Source organism: Manduca sexta, chromosome 20, assembly GCF_014839805.1.
Source record: "Manduca sexta isolate Smith_Timp_Sample1 chromosome 20, JHU_Msex_v1.0, whole genome shotgun sequence".
NCBI lineage: Eukaryota > Metazoa > Arthropoda > Insecta > Lepidoptera > Sphingidae > Manduca > Manduca sexta.
Genome location: NC_051134.1, coordinates 6,929,661 through 6,951,268, shown reverse-complemented (window position 1 = coordinate 6,951,268; position 21,608 = coordinate 6,929,661).

Genomic DNA, 21,608 nt, shown 5'->3' with positions numbered 1-21,608 from the left:
AATAAAAACAACCTCATAAAATTCCTAAATGCATAGATACGAAGCATAGTTTAATAACGAGAGTAAAATAAATCTTACAATATTGGGAATTATATCAAAATCATCAACAAGAAACTATGAGACAAGAAACGAAATTCATTTTGTGATATTGAATCATAATTCATAACTACGTTTATTACAGTTCTTTTTATGACTAAACAATAACTTTATGGCGTCGGACAGACGTTGCCAATGTATTTGAGACACGACACAAAAGCAACGTATTGTTAATGGAGTATCTTCTGGTAAAATGAAAATAACACTTTTAGTAGTAGGATATATAGGGTCATTTTGACATTGCGCTACTATATGAAACCACATACTTATCTACTTGCAAATAACACTTTGGCAACTACAAGGTGGACGGACGACCTGGCTAAGGTTGCAGGAAGTCGCTGGATGCAGGCCGCTTCCAACAGGTCGACGTGGAGATCCTTGGGGGAGGCCTATGTTCATCAGTGGACTTCCTGTGGCTGAGATGATGATGATGATGAAATAACACTTTACAATAAGTTACTTGAGCTGTAGATGTAAAATAAAAAAGTGTAAATTTTAAACAAAATAAATATTAATAAAAGTAATTTTAATTTTACGCGTCCTAATGCCACTACTAATACTCTACTACGTCGTAGCGACAACAACATACTTTCATTCAGAAATATACTCACGCATATCCAATATTCGCATTAAACTGCAAAATGAACAAATAATCAGAAAACTAAAACCAGATTTTTTGATGAAAATATTCATTATTAATGGATGATTTTTGGCACAATGTCAGCAAAGGTGAAGACGAGTATGTGGCTTAATTTAGTAACGCAATGTCAAAAGACCCTGTATATTATATTCGCCCGGATAGCGACCACCGTACACAAGGTATTGAAACCCACCATAGTGGCCTACGTAAGTATGTCGCCTTCCTGGGTAAGTCTGCGTATATCCGGTTCCAACAGCCAGGTATAATTTTGTCGACTGTCGAGGGATATACATTGCTCGCCTGTTGACAATCTGTTAGACCCCTCTTCACTAACCATTAGTTCCAGAAGGGTCACTTTTCCGTGGCTTTAAAAAAACACACCATCTGAAGTCAACTCCACTTACCATTATGTTCAGTGGTATCGTGGCGGTAAAATTCTTATTATGATAATATAAGCTAAAGTCTCTTATTTTCGCAGGATCAGGGTTTCTTTATTGCTTTGATTGACGAGACGAGCTTGCCGTTCGGCTGATGGCAAGCGAGACGACAGCCCATAATTAGTAGAAACAGTATTCAACTCCTTGAATTTCAATGTATTGTTTGGTATTCCACTGTGTATGTCATCCTGAGACATGAAATGTTAAATCTTATTATGTCCAGTAGTTACACTGGCTAAAATATTCTTCAAACGGTAACTGAATACTGCTACTTGGCGGCAGAAATAGACATTGCGGTGGTAGCTATCAAGGCGGACTCTCACATATGACAGACAGTGAAGATTCCAAGCGTCTATTGCAAGTGTGCATAGCTTGTTCAAATATATTAATTCCGACTCATTACTACCTATCACCACATCGGTAACAAAACCTAAACCTTAGTCATTAATATATGTAGGAATTAAAAACTCGTATAATATTAGATTACCAGAATAATACACCAAATAAATAGTAACTACTGCATCAATAAAGCAATTGCATCTAGACTCTAACTGAGAATACAGGTCTTAACAGTATAAATTGGTAAAGGAGTTTACTGCCTCTCGTTTCCAACTCTAAATAAACTTTAGAACCCATGAAAAATGCATCGATAGTGGAATATTGCAGTTTATTTTTCTTTATAAATCATTTATTCCAGGTAAATACCTAAAGGAGCTCTCGTTTAAAATTCAGTTCTTCGAATAAACGTGTAATTTTTGAATTGATATGAAGACTTATCTATAAAATATTTATAATGCTGTGATAGTCGAATATTTGTTGATTTTATTAGTTTATATATTAATAAAATGATTTGGTTGGGACGGTGCGCTTCTGTACGCGCGTATTTGAGCTCAACTCGAGTACGTGGTAAGCCGCAGGCAATATCCAGTATTCATACTTGCAGTTTAAAATAAAGGCGATATACATTCTAAACTAGAACAATTATTATTATTAATGTAGTATGAAAGCTCGTAGCAAAATTAAAAGTGAATGAAAGTCTTCGAATTTTACTAACCTATGTTTTATATTTCATTAAATCGGTTTAGTATATTTTTACTTTCATCTTGAATTAAATAAGGTGTAAAAGTATTTGGTGTCGATTTGAATTTTTTATAAATAAAAATTAAACTATTTGTCGGATATAATCGCAGTTTTTATATTTTAATTTGTCTCCCGACGTTTCGAAGACTACAAGCCTTCGTTTTCACGGGGCGGAGAAAATTAAAATATAAAAACCGCGAAAAATATCCAAAAAAAAAATGTTTAATTTTAATGTCTAACATTCGCGTAACCACAAGTAATCATTTCTACAAATAAGTTAAAAAGTAAAATATTACGAGGTAAAACAATGATAAAATTGTATTTTTTTTATTATTTAACAAAAGGCATAATACAGAACGCAATCGTTATAAAGAATACTTAAGCACTAAATTACATTACTAAAGTATTCAAGAAACACTAAACAAATCACTTGCAAACCGCATTAATAACCGAAAAGAAACAAGAAAAGCGGCCGCAGTCACGTAACAAAGCGAGACGAGCATCCATCTGTTCCGAGGCCGATGTCTCCATCGCATCCAGAGACTAAAGGGTTTTATTGTAAAAAATCCACCCCTTCAATTGACGTCGTTTCGGGGGACGTGCGGGATTTCGTTCAGACATGACATTGGTTACATCTCGTTTTGTTAATACAAAAAGTTTTTTATATTGGTGCAGAATACCTGCAAAGGCCTTGATGGTGTAATAAATAGTACTAAAAAAATATAATGTTTCGACTGACACCAAAATTATGCTGACCTACAAGTACCTATATTATTTAGTCTATAAATTAAAATATTTTTTCATTGGAACACCGATTTTAGAGCAAATAAATTGTATATACTGAACTTAATGCACCAGCAAAACGATCACTTCATTTTGGATTTCTGAAGACTGTGAAAACATGACGGAAGGGCCAGCTTATACACTTTCTATACGAAACTGCAAAGCCACCATGATTTTTATTGCACGGCATTCATGGCACCAACTATCACTACTCGTTGGCCAGTTTTAATACAAGGATGCATAATATACTACGAATGTATGTACCATAGTCCCTTTTCATAATAGCAAAGGGCAAAGGTCCTACGTAGCAAAAGTTTTCCTACAAATAGGTAGCTAATTAAAGAGCATGTCGTTTGGCCCCGGGGCACTACGTGTCAGAGTAATTTTTTACACGATTGTCCAAGGACTTGTTAGCGTGTAGGAAGTTTGTACTGCGCCTGTAGAGGTCAAGGTCTTATTTATATCCATACTATTATATAAAGTTAAAGATTGTTTAATTCCGCTAATCTCAGAAAATACTAGTTTCAATTGAAAAATTCTTTCAGTGTCGTATAGTTCAGTTATCATGGAATTAGTAATTACTGATATTTGCCCATTCAAACAAACAAACAAACTCTTCAGCTCTATATAATGGTATAAAAGTATTGATATAGATTAGATTTTACTTGTAATTAATGTAACTGTATTTTTCTAAAGATTGTACCCACTTATGTTGTATAAATCTTTATAAGGAAACCATTATTTTCTAAGCCTTCTTTCTGCTCTACATATTGTGGCTCAGGCACTTTCACACGAGGACGGTCATAATAGTCATTACTAGACTAACCGACTATAATGCGACTTAATCAACTACAGAAAGTATCTATAATTCTCGTTATATCACCCAATCTATACAACTTAACAAATAAAATTTCAACGATTTTACGCATTGTGTAGTTTTACTTCATTTGTCGAAAAACGGAAATGAATCCAGTAATCCGAGATAGAGCAAATTTTTCAATATAATACAATAATGGATTGCAAATGAAACGAGGCTGCCCAATCAGCGTCGAAAGTTGAGTCGAAATTAAACATCGCTCACAAAGCTATTAGAGTAATCATCAACAAGACATCCGAGCAGTGAGGATCGGCGCACATCGAATAGCATGCGTAAATAAGAGATTAATATGTGGAACAAATAAAATAATATTGTCTTTTAATGACATCATAACTGTTTTGTTATTTAATTACAATATAATTAAGACTGCCTCGGTGGCGTAGTTGTATTGCATGTCCGGTACAATAGCGCTCTGAGGTCCTGGGTTCGAATCCCGGGTCGGGCAAAGTGATATTTGGGTTTTTCTGCTCAGTATCAGCCCGGAGTCTGGAATTTGTGCCCGATATGGCGATAGGCTCGCCCCCTATCACATCATGGGACGGAACATACTTGGCGAAAAGTGGGTGCCCTAGTTGCGCCTCTGCATACCCCTTCGGGGATAAAATGCGTGATGTTATGTATGTATGTATGTAATTAAGTGTTTTTGAACAGCTGATTGCTTGATTGTATGCGCCGCCCCTACTTACGTACTCAAAAGTAATTTCCCGCGGAACTTTGAATAACAAATAACCAAACACTGCACTCGCCTTCTAAGCTAATGCTCAGCATTCCCTTTGCAACAATTTACTGCAAACCAAAACATATAACTTACAAGAGATGCATGATCTTGTGAGGTAATATATTGTTTCCTTAACAATTCAAATTCATCTTTTACTTTTTTGCATTTAGTATCATATCAGCCCATAATGTCCCAATGTTCTTCCCAACATCCTTCCATGAATCACGATCCTGCGCTGCATTTAGTACCACAAACAAAAACCTAGTAACTCAGTAACAAAATATTTATTTTGCAACTATTCTGCCGTGGTAATCGAGAGGGTAGTTTGACGGAAAAGATAATTCTGCTTTATTACATGATTAACTAGATTATCTTATCGCTCTTACTGCTGTTTATCAAATAAGAAAATGCATTTATAATTTACGTAGATGTACGAAACCTAGATAGGAAGAAAGATCCTTACATGCCAAATCAATAATTAAAAAAATTGGCCGCCTTTGACTTACTGTTCTCTATTACCACAGCAGTATCGCCTAAATGCAAAATGCTATAAGGTTGAATTCAAATCGTTATAGAATGTAATATCTGCAGCCACTCGGTCTGCGCTAACCCTTGCAGAGCATCGCGATTAATTGATTCGGAATTTCCTCTTGGAATTTAATTTGAATACTAGATTTACGTTGATGCTAATATTTTTAATATCTATTTAAATGGACGTAGATTGGATTAATAGCCGCATTGCTAGTTGATTTAATCGAATCACGGTTAAATCGTAAGGCGTTGCTATTTAACTGCAATTGCGACAAGTATATTTGTATAATAAATATACGTAGTTTCCGATTATATTGATTGCTAGTGGTGTAGCTATGTTGCGTGATGCCAATGTCTGAGGTCTCGAGTTCGATACTCGGTCCGTGTAAATTTCTGTCTAAGAAATAATATTAATAAAACTCTTTTTTTTATTAATAAAGATTAAACTGCAAATAGCGTAACTCCACGCTATTTTGAGCTTAACAGCATGTCGCATAGAGAAGTTATTTAAAAAAACATCAAGTGTAATTATCTTGCTCAATTACCGAAAAAGTATCCCCTCAAGAAAGATTCTTCCAATTTCCCCTTTACAAAAATTCTCATCAAAGACCTCCATTCTGTTTAACAAGGCACCTTTGATCGGGGTCTATTAGTTTAGGACCTCCTGCGCCCAATTACGTGGGCCGGGTCAAAATTTAACTGAATATAGTGCAAGTAACGTGGACAATATAGATAATAAAGTTTACCGTTCACGTACAAGACAGCTTAGTAATAGACTTTGGCGAGACAATGTAGATCCAGGGCGATAGGTGTCTTGGAGAATTGATTGGATTGGGCTAGATAGTTACGTAAGTTTTTGTAATTAATTTGGGTTGCACGTAAAAAGGATTTTAGTTTTGAAAATAAAATTTTAAAACTGTTCCAGGGATAGGTGGCTAAAGTAGGTAATAGGACATACTTGGCCTTAAAATTATTCCCCTTATCTGCCAATTACCAAGACTACCTTTTTATCGTAAAGGTACCATAATATTTTGATGTTGAATACGCATATCCAAAGGAATGGTACAAATATATTATTTAAGAATGTTTTTAAATCCTCGACTAAAATACTTCAAAACCATATTCTAGTAAGTAATTAAATAAGAAACAACAAAGAATATCGAGACAGATACTTTTTACTCTTCAAGGATCTGTTAGACAAAAGATTTGATGATTACTATGCCCTTGAAGTAATCTCATACCCTTGCAATGAGATTTCTTCGAGCGGTCATCTTCTAACATGCTACCTTTATATCACAGTAAATAGCTGATTGAATAACAGCAAAAATCATAATCCATCACGGTTGTTATCCCTTGATCTCTCCCGAAAATCGAGCAATTAAAATAAATAAATTATGCGCACGTCACAATCCAGATTTATTTTGATTATATTTGTGCTGAGCTACGCAATATTAAGACAAACTCTCCCATAGTAATTTTGACACCAAATCCATTGTAATAAATTTCCCATGCCAAGAAAATAATTGCATTGCACTTGTCATAATTTCTTTCAATTAACTCAGAATTTATACCAGTGACAATTCCGCGTTTAAAAACGAAATTCAGCACAATCCAGAAGTTTTAATTACAACATCGTCATTATTTTAATAACTTGCCTTGAATTAAAACAAATTTTAACGTCAGTTTCGCTTGAATTTCATCCATCAATCCAAGTTTACGGTATAAAGACGGCCTAACTCGACCGCAAAGTTTGTAAGATCCTTTGAGATTTAATAATCGTGAGGGGCGAAGCGGGATTTGCATTGCTTGACTATTTGTTTGTGATTTCGCTCCGACGTCTGCTTTAAATGGGTTTTTAAATTGCGTCACATTTAAATATAAACTTTTTGTATTGGGCCAGCTTTATATTAGAATTTTAGAGGGGCAGAAAATTGATCACTACTTATATGCTTTCTCAATATTCTATCTCGAGTATTGCTTAGTTTGTAATAAAAGTGTACCAAATCTTCTTTATTCTTCCAATAACTGATGGTAGTCAAATCTATCCAATGTGATCTATACTTACTATAGAGAAAAATACATCAAACTTCGGGCACGACTAAGCTAAGGTACCTACAATTGCTTTTCACTCGCAATATGACGAGGTCGAATCTATAAGTATACCTAATGCGAATGATAAACTCCTTCGTAAGAATCATTTTTACTAACTATGTACATTTCACAAACAGCGTACTTTGCCACTAATTAATGAAACACTCACGCCTTCATCCCATGGGGGTAAGCACAGACTATGGTAATTAATTAAACAAGACTTTTAAATACACGCCACATTTCATTACAAAGTTCTGAAGGCTGGACTCAGGGGCTTTAGTTCTTAACAGCGTGAAGGGCAGACCTCTACCACTAAGTTTAAGGTTTAAATGATGAAAAAACGATAGATTACAGTACCTAAGACTTAAATTCTTTTGTGCCCTGAGAGCCACTTTAAGCCTTATCAAATCCTTATAACGCTACGGGATTTTAGCATTTGTTCACATTCTTTAAATAAATAGTACAGTTAAAGCAATGCTTATTGCACTGTTATTTGTTTGCGTGACTTCGCTATATTTGTCATTTTAATTAATAAAATGAATATTTTTTTCTCTCTTCTGTTTTCTAACAGTATTCATATGCTCATGAGATTATATTATGACTAGACATCGGATTTTATGCATAATATGCATGTTTGTATAGCAAATGCATAAAACGAAATTTTCATAGCGTTTTTGTATATTTTAGCACTTTTTCATTGGTAGTGCATATTTCAACATTTATATGCGTGAGATGTATTTTAAAAAACCTGACTGCCTCGGTGACGTAGTTGTACTGAATGCTCGGTACGGTACCGCTCTGTGGTCATGAGTTCGAATCCACTAGTAATTTAAATTAATTATAGTATAATCAAAAGATAAGGAATTTTAGTAATCATTTTTAAATTCAAATAAGGCTATTGGACATAACAAGTATCTCAACTTAGTCCAAAATCCTTTATCTATTAATTCACATGGGTACATTATGACCAATTATTTCTAAAATGGCTCAGTCCAACGCAATGATGTAGGCTGATTTGTCATATCCACCAAATACCGTCTGGGGAACACGATATCGGTATACCACATTCTACATACAATAACGTATGTTCTATATTCTTTAGTGTTTCATCCTTTTCTGTGAATGTTGTGGAGATCAGTAGTTAATACATATTTATTACATCGATATCTAAATATATTACAGACATTTTTACTTAACACTATTTCGCTATTTAATCAGAATGTGTTAAACTAGTTTGTCACGTAAAATAGACCAAAAAATTAAAAAATCCTACTTTGCGGGTGCATACTTTTAAATTTTTTTAATACTAACGTTGTCAGTACCAGAAATTAGTTCAATATTTTACCACGAAATGGTTTTTTATTTTTCTGGTCAGGCTATAAACAAACAAACAAATAAACGCTAAAAAAAACTCTATATGCGTTGCCAGCTTCAAACGAAAGGTGTAGGGATTACAGTAGAAAATACCCTCGTATTTGGGGCTGCGATATCTACCAAACGAGATGCAACAGTAAGATGTCACTTTGTGTGGATTTTCTGAGATAGTACCTATCACAATGATCTGATCGGCTCGTTCGACAAATATGTACCAGTTTAAAAAACAACGGTTTACAAAACGCAAATACATGACGCTTTTATCCCCAAGGGGTGGGTGGAGGCATAACCAAGACACCAACTTTCTCCAATTGTATATAATATCGAGGGTATAGTGCTAAAAGCCAATAAGTATGAAATTGTTACTTTCGAGATATTCAATGTTTAAGTATTAAGCACCAAAATATTTGACATTCAAATAATATCGTCATAATAATTATTTTGTGCTAAAAGTCTATGTATCTAAGTAGTGTAATAACATATTTTTAAGTTTCTGGGGTAATCAATTTTATCGTAAAAAATATAAGTTACAAAGGGTGCCGACTTATTGGGTTTTACCCCAAGAGAAATTAAACATTTATTTTAATTTGTCAATTAGTTTACTGTATGAAAGTCACAAAAAACAGGATAAATCACTCTTTATCACTAACAGACGTTGGTAGTTTGGTGTAGGTCTTTATCAATAGGAGTTTCTCGGGTGTAATGAGTTTCTCGCACATATTCAACAAGTCCTTATTTGTTTTTAGGTGTATTAATTGGCATTTTACACACATTTCAAGTCTAACATTTATTAAATTTTAATTCTTTCACTTTAGAACTAGTATTGATTTCAATTATTTCTTATTAGTAAAAACGTTCTTCCACTCACTTACGCTACTTATTGTTTTATTTTTTAACGCTGTTTATTGGAAGCAGCATGCATGGAGTCCACCTCTATATGCATGTTGCTGCGCTTTAAGAATTTCTGTTTAATTATATTAAATGATCAATGTTTTCAAAAGAAGAACTGAAACGTACTGATTCTTGTTTGGTCCTTTACAGATATTGGTATATTTCAGAACTCCCTGTTTTACCAATTAACTCACTCCAACAGAGGCTTTGTTGGGTAATTTGATTCATATATCGTAAAATTGTACGACACAAATTTTTCCATGTAGTATACCTATAATGTACCTTCTCCTCCATTTGTTATGAGCAACCCCGCTTGCAAATCCATAGTATAGACATAAAAGAGTCTTCTGTATTTAAGTGCGAATTTTATTTGCATCTTTCGCTGCATGACATTTATTTTTCGATTTAAATGGTTTTCATATTTTTTTTAAAAAGATCTTTCCACTTGGATTTTTCATATTTTGGACAAATGTTACATATTTATTAAGCCTTTTTATTAATGAAAAAAAAAACTTAATTTATATTTATCATTAAATATGTTACGATATTGATGATTGCTGAAACTACTACTTTTCATTAATCTGAAAATTTCCTGTTATAATCAACACATGTTATTTATAGATTTAACGCCAGGGGCCTAATACTTTTTTTACTATCTTTACTGCAGTATTGGGATTCAATTACAGGAAAAGATCCTATGGGTTGTTGGACAAATCCAACATATTTAGATTTTAGAGCTCGTTTTCTTAGGTGGTTCTTTGTTGCCGCATTGATCGTCACTATTGAAAACTCCGAACGAATCTGCTTAATCTGCTATTTGATATCTACACTAACATTAAGGTCGCTTAAAAAAAACGAGGACGACTTGGAAATGTGTTATTGAAAAAGTATTTCATGCTAACTGTACGATCCTTATAATTGGATTCTTTTTGTAATTTTAATTTGATTTAATTTGTAATTATCTAATTGAGAAGCTTATTAAATAATTAAATCATAACGATCTCTTATTAGAAGTAACTTTGTATATACGAAAAAGTACTCACAAAATGAGCGTACACCTGATATCAGCGTCTAAATGCAAGCTAATTGCACAAATTTCCTTCCTCGATCACCCATCGTAGTGCTTAACATAAATAATTAGCACTAAATTAAGAACAATTAAAAACAAAACTCGCGGGCTATTGTCACAAACTGTCAACAATAACGCTAAAAATTTGATTGATTGGGTTCTTCCTTAAACATAATTTGAAGAAAGTTAGTTAACAAAGGAAACAAATACCATATAACTCAACATAACTTATATCTTTTGAAATAAAATCGAAAATTGAAACCCAAAAAACACATTTATTTTGTTTTAAACCTTTGGTTTAGTTTGTTTTCAGATATAGGTAATTAAAGGTAAAACCCGTTAAATACTAAATAATGGATTTTACCTTTATGTCGTTGGTAATTTAAGTGGTAATCATTGAACACTCAAAACAAATAAATAGCTATAACTGCTTTAAGCGTAAATTAAAAATATTATTTATCTAGTTAACTCACTTTATGGTGTTTTAGTTTATCATTAATGTCGCAAAGTGGCCACTTTATTGGGTTATTACATTAAGTAATTCGCTTTATACTGTGAATTCCGCTTATTGGATTAGACCAATAGAAAGAGCGTCAAAAACTCATTAAGATAGACCAATAAAACGATTTTTGATTTTTTGGCACTTATTGGGTTTTAGCACTATACCCTCGATATAATAATAATAATATGTTATGGGCCGAGTCCATCGCCACAAATTTTAGGCTCAGGTCTGCTGATATTGAGCTGAAAAACTCGAAGATTGAAATGCGAAACGCCAGAAGAAAATAATAATATTATTTATATTATTACCGCGATAAAATCCATAAAATAGTTTTATTTCAATTGTTGATCATTCTAAATTCAACAATTCAAATAATATTGTGCTGCCAGCTCCCATAAAATAAAGAGGCTTTGTATTTGCCTATGCAACTTCAACAACTCTGCACAATTTCAAATTTGCATATCACAAGCTCTTGACGCGGTAACACCGTTCCATGTATATAAATTTAAGAATAATGAAACAGTAGTGACTAGGAATCAAATCACGTGTTGAAATCACCGACACAGCTATTAAAATACCAGTTTAATTTGTACCAATTATACCTGTCTCCCTTTCAAATGAGCCGTGGAGAAATTTTCATTCGAAGTATTGGAAACAATGAGTCCACGCCTTCCACTAAACATGATTTCGCATACCGTATTTTTTTTATGACAGTTGAATGACGAGACGAGCATTCCTCTCGCCGATGGTAAGCGATGCCATCCACCACAAGCAGTATTAACACTATACAAAACTATGAATAACAAAGTACTGGGTGGTACTTGTGGCATTCCACTGTGCCCTTCACCTTGAGACAGGCGTTAAGTCTCATAATGCCCAGTAATCACGTGGGCTACAATGTCCTTCTAACCAGAGCATAGTAGCGCATGTACACTTCTGCTTGGCAGAAGAAATAGACCTTGCGGTGGTACCTATCCAGACGGCCGCTCGCATACCATACCTATCAAAAGTAAATTCAAGTCACACAGAGAATATTAAAATAAACGTTACTTCATAGGAAAAATGTTAGTTTAAAAATTCACACCCGCAAACAAAACGCGCCCTAAAATCATGTAGAAATTACGACTTACCGTCAGCCGCCATAAAATATGCCCTTTGTTTTAAACACCCGAAGTATGAATAAACCTGCGATTTAACGTTCACAATCCGAACACGTAGTGCTGCCTTTAAGCCAAAACTTGATAAAATAAATCGACTTAAGACCGAAATTCGATGTAATAAATTGTTAAGTAGCTTGTTACACGTATGCAGGTCTATCTGGATAATAAAAAGAAGAAGAAAGAAATAAAATCATTTATTTCACACAATATAGATATAAACAAAGATAAATAAAGAAAGTAGGCACTAAACAAAAGAGAAAAATCTTAGGGTGCGTGTATCCTATGATATTGAAGAAAACTTTCATCATTGCGTCTATTTGTGCCAACATTTAGAGTGTAAATACTGTCGTATGCCACTTAAAACTACAGGGCCAATGTAATGACGGCATTATGAGAGAACATGATGTCTCAGGGGACAAATGTTGAACAGTGAAATGCTTTGTAATTGGAGACGTATGCATTAAGCTTGTCTACACCGACAAAAATTGTAAAAACATGATAGAATTAAAATAAAATAACAACTTGAGATATTGAAATTATTTTCACATGATTTGGTTTTGGAATATTTTCGTTGTAACTTTAATTTGTATGTTATGTGTTAAGAATAGTTTCTTTTCCAATTTACATTTCGTTTATTTAGTAGAAACACTACGGTTTCGATATAACAATGGCCTGAATAAGTACTCACAAAATGAGAAAGTGAGTTTTCTCAAACAACATATTCAAGATCTTCATTTACGCCGTTCAGAACTTCGCTAACTTTGTTTCTATTACGTATATAATTTGGATAGGTTAAGATAGCGATCTTTTTAGCAGAGATTACAATGATTAGAAAAAAAATGTTTTTTCTAGTATAAAATGTTATATAATATCAGCCCTGTATTATATACTTGCCCACTGCTGAGCACGGACCTCCCCTACTACTGAGAGGGATTAGGCCTTAGTCCACCACGCGGGCCTAGTGCGGATTGGTAGACTTCACACACCTACGAAATTCCTATAGAGAACTTCTCAGATGTGCAGGTTTCCTCACGATGTTTTCCTTCACCGTTAAAGCGAACGATAAATTCATAAAGAATACAAACATGATTTTTTAGAAAAGTCAGAGGTGTGTGCCATTGGGATTTGAACCTGCGGACATTGGTATCGACAGTCCGTTCCACACCCAACTAGGCTATCGCCGCTTGGCTGTATTAAATGTTGGATACACTCAATTACAATCCTTGGAAAATTTTAGTTCTTTTCTAATATTAAATGAATAGACACAAATGCGAGGTATAGCCCGCTGTCATGCTCCCGGTGACGTCACAGCTTTTACTTCACAAAAGATCAAGCTAGCTGGTACAAATTATTCATGAAATTTCAATATACTGTCATTACAAAGAATTTTATATATCACTCTTTCGATCGCCCGGTCAAGTTTTATAAAACTAATACACTTCGACTTCGCCTAAAGTTGAGAAAATCTTGTGGAACAAATGACAAGTAGCTTACACTGCACCTGATATCAAGTACTGTACAGTAAAAAGTTATCGATACGCTTGCGAAAGAATAACGAAACTTCGATACATTTTTAGTTATAGTTCAAAACCTGTCACTTCAACCACGAGTCGATGGAACAATATTCCTCGCGTGTTGCAGAAACAATTTCTTTATACAGTCGGGACTCGAACCCGGGAACAGTTGATCCACAGCCTATTCACTCTGGACACTATGTCAGGGCCATAAAGGCAAGAAACTTGCTATCACTTGATAGGTAGGAAATAAATTTTGCGTAATTTGCCTGTTTACTTTTTCGAAAACACAAGTAGGAGTGATAACATTAACATAGTATCACGCCTTTTTCCCTTTTCGGGGGTAGGGACCTCTTAAATAATCAGCCATCTGTCTATAGTTCTATACAATAGAGAACGATCCTGCTTTCACTTATCGGGTAAAATTGCACCCACTAGACTTATATTAAGCAGAAAAACACAAAATCATATTGCCTGCGTCCAGGATCGAAGCTTCACTTAGTACAGCAGTAATACGACTCGCAATACACCTATACCACTAAGACAGCAGAGGCAAGCGTGAATATATGCTAACATTAAAACAAATTTCGGCCTCGTATACGTCACTAGAAAGGTCTGGACGAATTACTTTTATATGTAGGCGTTTCCGAGGATTTAAAATGGGTCCCTTTTAACACCGCGGGTGATAGTCGCGATAATTTATGCTAGGACTACATTACGTGAATATTGTACGGGTCGCACGAGACCCCGATTTACATCAAGAATTAAATATGGGTTGTCTTGTTAAGATTCTTTTTGTTGCTTTAAATGACGAGACGAGCTTGTCGGTCACCTGATGGTAAGCGATATGACTGCCCATAAACAGTAGAAACACCACACAACGCCTTGAATTACAAAGTATTGTTTGGTGTGCTACTGCGCTCGCCATTTTAAGACATGAGATGTTACGTTTCATTATATCCAGTAGTTACACTGGCTATAATGTCCTTCAAATCGGAACACAACAATAAATATTATACACTGCTGCGTGGCGTCAGTAATAGACATTGCAGTGGTATCTACCCAGACGGACTCTCACATATAAGAAACCTATCACGAGTAAAGAAGAATAACTCTGAATACACCGTTCTAATGTGGGCCTCGTGTTAACTCACAATCGCATTATTAGAAACAGGTAACGCGGTTCGCCGAGTCGAATCGTCTCACGCATAAAATAAATGGGATTCCACACTGCTCAAATCAACGCCGGGAATAAAGAGATTATTTATACCAAGATATAAAACCTTCGAACTTCAAAATTAGATCACGTCGCAAAATAATTAATACCGTTAATAATTCTGCTAATTAAGGAAAACATAATTACAGAGCCGCCTCCTGTCGATTTATTAAACTTGGAGAGAATTTCTCGACCTCAGTAAACCTATTAAATGAGCAGACATATTTTTTTACATAATTGATCGGACAACACGATTCAAAGACTCGCCAATGGTAACGAATATGGTAGCTTGTCATGTATATTTTATTTTCAGTAGAACAATATTAACATAACGTAATCTAAATTTAAAAAATGCATACAACTTTATGTTTTTTTAAATAAACATTTTTAAATGCCGAAACAAAGATACCTTAACTCATTCAGCTGTGAATATTTGCTTAAGAATTTATTTTACCCTCAAAATAATAATAGTTATTAATCTAAGATCTTATCAGCTTTAAAAAAAAAACTATAACCAGAAACTTAATATTAATGAAACAACAGATACACACACCCCACCCCCGATTTAATTCTTGTTCGCTCGATCTTTACACCGAATATACGCCCATGCATGATAGAGGGGCCTTAGTCGTGGGCCGACGTACACAGTGCAGTTCCTTCCCCACTCACTATCAAGGCCGCTGCGGTTACTAAGCCCGGAGACAGCCTGTATACCGATCGCAGGGTACTTCTGATCATAACAGCACGGGTTACACAAAAACAAACAACACTTAAAAAAATTGATCACGTAATGGTGTTTGAAAACTAATTAAATATTGTATTCATAGAAAGTTGTTTGAAGCGACTGCACTATATCATTTCATCAAGCAAACGATCTTCTCAACTCCTGATTCAACGAAAACACTTAATAACATAAATAAACTTCTGATAGGTAAACTGCAAGTTAATAAAGAGATAAAAATATAGTACGGGAGTACCTGATCGTGGACGTCTGGGCTATTAATTGCGTACGTGCCTTGACTTGGATCCTAGTAATTGCTTTCGTACAGCTAACTAGTTATAGCGTACTTTATCGGGCTAGTAAGCAAGTTTCAGGAGAAATTACTCAGGCGTGCGTGTTTTTATAGCACGTGTAAGAATAGCAGAAGTAGGCCGATGATGGATGTTATCTATTTATAAATATAAAACTGTGGAACTTGTTGCGTATATATCAAAAAGGGTAAAGGTGGCTATAAAGTAATAGAAGACAAATAAGTGATTTTAAAAACAAAAAAACTCACGGCTTTTATCCCCGGAGAGGTAAGCAGAAGCGCAACTACTACCCACTTTCCGCCGTGTTTATACCATCCCATTGTGTGATAGGGAGCGAGTAAAGCGATTTTTTAATGTTTATATCCTTCTTTCTGTTTGTTAGCGCACATCTCTGAAACTACTGAACGGATGCCTGTGTAGGTTCCACAGGTGTATCCAGTATAATTGTTATCATAATATAGGCTTTGTTTCATTAAAATAATATAAAAAAAGCTATCGTAATTTGCAATTTACCTTAAAATTCAGAATTCTCATAGATTTCTTTGCCGATGACACTGCGGAGAGAAAGCTATCGCAAACAACCCCCTACAGCTGTATGTGCTCCTGGCATTAAAAAGGTAAGGATATAGGGAAAGGTAACTGAATGTTTAGGCTTGTAGATGTGTCAACCAGGGGCCTTATTCTCTATCCCGCACGTTATTTTAACAGTGCGTAACAAGCACGTAACACAACGCATCATGTTTAGGACTATAGAAATTTGGCTTAGAGAATACCATTCCACGCACATTTCTCGAAGATAACATGACACGGCCGCGTTACGCGTTTACACTATCATACAGAATAAGGGCCCAGTGTGCGAAATACAGCATTTTTTTCTCGTATGTTTTTTGCAAGAGCCAGTAGTACCGGCCCTTAACTGCTGTAGAAATATGTGGAGATCGAAGCTCTAATATTCTCGTAGGTAGTTTTAAAACAAATTAACATAATATATCAATTTATTAATAAGCTATACGTGCATACCACAGCTAAACGGCAAATATTCTCTATACGACAGTTTGCTATTATCGGTCATAAACCCACAATACAGCAAGAAATGGGTTATGTTTTAAAGTTGCCATAAATCCCTAGGTGGACCCTAAATACTTCCTCCATTAATATGACAAGCTATAAATACGTGCCTTGGAATCAAACCCCAGACAATTCCACTGCTGCTAGGCTATCGCTACTCAGTCATGGCCTCATTTCCATCTACCCTAGTTGCTATAATTTGAATTTCTCTGAGTTTTAACGAACTTTTTTTAATTTCACTAACTAACCAACTTTTTGTTTCAAAGTTTTCTCATCAGAAAATTCTAGACTCATATCTAGAATATTATTCATTGGATATAGCCATTCGAAATTCAGTACGTAGTCTGGTAGTACGCAATATGAAATATACCTATATGTAGCTTTAAGGTGGGATAATTTTTGCCCATATTTTTATGCGGAACATAATAATATAATATCAGCCCTGTATATTATACTGTCCCACTGTTGGGCCTCACGGGCCTCCCCCTCAGTTGCACGGGCCTCCTGTGCAACTGAGAGGGATTAGGCCTTAGTCCACCACGCTGGCCTAGTGCGGATTGGTAGACTTCACATATTCTCAAAAATGCTTAATAGAGAATTTCTCAGGTATGCAGGTTTCCTCACGAAGTTTTCCTTCACCGTTAAAGCAATCGATAATTCACAAAGAATATACACATAATTTTGGGACATAGCGATAATCTAATTAAGAGTTCTAAAGTACTAAAACGCTTGATAACTTCAATACCAACGGAAATATGGCTGGGTTGTTCGCTAAACGGGAGCAGAAAACATATGAGTGAGAGAGTTTTATGAATTCCTCGGCAAATTCATCGGCCACATGGAATTTCATAATCAAACTGATATTTCGATTCGATGTTCCTCGTGTGTCATACATAAAAAAGTTCACGAAATCACGCCTTTATTTCAGTGTCTTAGCTGGAGCACAACTCTAACACATCGGGGACCATCTCCAATCTTGAAACAGGTTTTTTTTTAATCGAAAGACTTACAAGTTTCCTTTGCTTGGAAATGGAATCCAGGAACTCTGAGTCTAATTCTCACACCAACTAAAGGCGATAAAGCGTATTCTATGACCCAGGGGGTAACTAAATAGTCGCTTACAGCTGTAGCTTTCATATAAAATTGGTGGTATCCAGAACATTATTCGGTAATACGAATATACATAGCCAAGGCAACAATTAAGAGGCGTTTAACTATTAACAGAATAGCAAGTTTTGATCACTAGCCCGCTGAATGTAAATGTGCTTGTTACTAAGTTCGGCTGCCGATTTGTTATTCAAACATTTAATAATTAAAATTGTATGGTAATTCCTCCTATAAGTGTTACTAACTTTTGATTGCGATACTCGACAGTATTTTAATCATTACCGGGATTCAATTTAAATAGCTTCGGTCATTCCCTGTTAACTCTATCAGTAAATAAAGCCATATCAAAATTGTTTTTTTAAAAACAAATACAGAGGTCTTTGGCCCGAAAAGTATTAATACATAACTACGGGACCATGATATTTTTAAATAAGATAGATAGATAAAAACCAACGGCTAAAAACCACTTGACTAGAATATCTAGTTAAAATATACTTTCTTACCAATGGTCCTTGAAACTTAAAATTACTATTAACTAAAGTAGATTGTATACATTAAACTTAATCATTCATTAATTGCATTTTAAAATATGCTTTTTTTACATCTTAATTATAATTGGTCGTTGAACTTGAGCCTTATTCTCTGTGACAGTGTAAACTTGTAACACGGTGTGTTACAAGTTTACACTGTCACAGACCTTACCTTTAAACTAATACCTTTGAACTAATTTTAAAAAGAATAACACTAGAATTTCTTCTCGTTTTTCTTGTATGGAAACTCTATTCTAAACAGGCGAAGTAAAAATTTACTGATCCTTAATAATGTTTAACATCTTATAGGCTCAAATAAATAAGTTCATTTCATATCAGTTGTTATAGGATATAAATATAAATAAATAAGTATTCAGTGGCGGCGGCTAAGCGACGATAGTCTAGTTGGTTGTAGAACGGACTGCCGAGACGAATGTCCGTAGGTTCAAATCCCAAGGGCACACACCTCTGACTTTTCTAAAATCATGTGTGTATTCTTTGTGAATTTATCGTTCGCTTTAACGGTGAAGGAAAACATCGTGAGGAAACCTGCACACCTGAGAAGTTCTTTATAGGAATTTCGAAGGTGTGTGAAGTCTACCAATCCGCACTAGGTCAGCGTGCTGGACTAAGGCCTAATCCCTCTGAGTAGTAGAAGAGGCCCGTGCTCAGCAGGGGGCAAGTATATAATACAGGGCTGATATTATAAGTATTGAGTGACTTACCGCAATAGTTAGGAATTAGGAACAGGAAAAGGAATTTTGAGGGTATATAAAGTCAAACAACCCGCATTAGGCCAGCGTGGCGGAGTATGGCTTAATTCGTCTAAGTAGTAGAGGAGGGCCGTACCCAGCAGTGGGAGAGTATATAATAAAGTGCTAATAATGTTATATACAAGCGAAGAGTTCTAAAATTATACTCGTATCGAGCGGACATTGGGAAAATTGTCATACATAATGTTGCGCTTATGCGATGTTCATTCCACCTATCGTAAATAGCAAAACATCAATGTGAAAACTTTACATTATTTCCATTTCGTGATTTGCAGGTTTTAAATTCACATATTAGCATATTTTCTGTTAATATGTTTTTTTTTATTAAGACGTGATATGGTAACCTTTTAAATAAGACAACGACTTCTTACCAATTGGTACTAACTTTTGGAACACAAATGCTCTAATGTCCGATCTATAACTATACTGTTTAATGTATTTATATACAAGACAGTTCTAAAGACAAATTTCAAAATTAATGTTCTATTTGATCAACGTTACTCATCTCTCTGGGCAAAGTGTGGTAATATAACTAACCCTCTAAGGCTTCCATCTGCTGATTAGGTATAAAGTAAAATAAAACTTTAATATACTAAAATTTCAAGCAAAGTTCCTGCACGGTTATGTTTGAGTTGAAACATTGAAACTACCTTCAAAACGCGAAATGTAATGAGCTCTTACCGTGAAGAACTTTTTTAATTTTCTACCCTCAAGTAGGTTTTAAATCCATGCTTTGGAATTCTGTATATAATATCTATACGCTGTCTAATACAGTATATTATTCATTTTAGTATATTTAAGTCAGTCTATAAGTCTTTTGCCTAAATCATAAACGGTTTAACCGAAATTTATCGCTGCCTTAGTAAATTAACTTTAAGTAAAATTTTTGATATTTCATTTCAACCGCAAGTATTTACTGGAGATACAAAACCTCACTACATCTATCTTCTTGATACTTAGTCGGCAACAAATGATCCCACAATTTCTTATAACTTACTCTTTTGCCAGTCGAAGCTTTTATAAATATTTCCTTAACCTCGAATCGAGTTCAATTAAATATGATTGCTTCGTTCGCCAAGTTGCATTGAGAGGGCGGTACAACTACCTAAGGTCTACTCTGAGGTCTCGGATTCGAAACCTGGGCCGGGAAAAGTGACATTAAACTTTTCTTCTCGGAGTCTGAATTTTATTCCTGGTATGGCGATGAGCTCGATACCTATCATATCATGGGACGTAATACACATAGCGACTAATAAGTGCACTAGTTGCACCTCTACCTACCCCTTTAGGGATAAAAGATATAAGTGTATTAAATATTCGGGTATGTGTGAGAAACAGATTTCAACTCTATTTGATACATCCATAAACTAAGACCTGGGTCAAATTATAGGCTTTGTTCACCGGAAAAAGTACAGTCAGCTTTCTTAAATCGAGAAAGATTTTTCACGCGGGAGAAGCCGCAAATAATACTTAGTACAAAATAAATCATTTTATTCACGATAAATCCACGATATTCACGATAAAACTCTATTTGATACATCCATAAACTAAGACCTGGGTCAAATTATAGGCTTTGTTCACCGGAAAAAGTACAGTCAGCTTTCTTAAATCGAGAAAGATTTTTCACGCGGGAGAAGCCGCAAATAATACTTAGTACAAAATAAATCATTTTATTCACGATAAATCCAGCAAGAATACCGCGCTTGTAATAATAGAATGGTTATCCACATGAAATTTAGAATAACAAAAGGAAAGGCCGACACAACAAAGACGTTCTCGCCTCCGGCACTCACGGAGAGTTGTGGTGCTACTGCCAGCGGGGAGAGGGAAATTAAATCTATAGATATAAAAAAAATCATAGATACCGTGTTTGTATGCTCAATACTTTTGAAAAAAAAACTGGATGTCGGAAGGTATAGGTTACAGAACTAAATATTATATTAGTAGCGACCTGCTTTGGTTTCGCGCAGATAACAGAGAATATACTGTGCACACTTTTAATATCGTATAATATTACTAAATTATGCAGATAAAACTCACATAGCTGGCCGGGAATAGATGCAACTAGCTGGCGACAGAGATAGGTGGCAAGCTCTGGGGGAGGCATTCACCTGAGAGG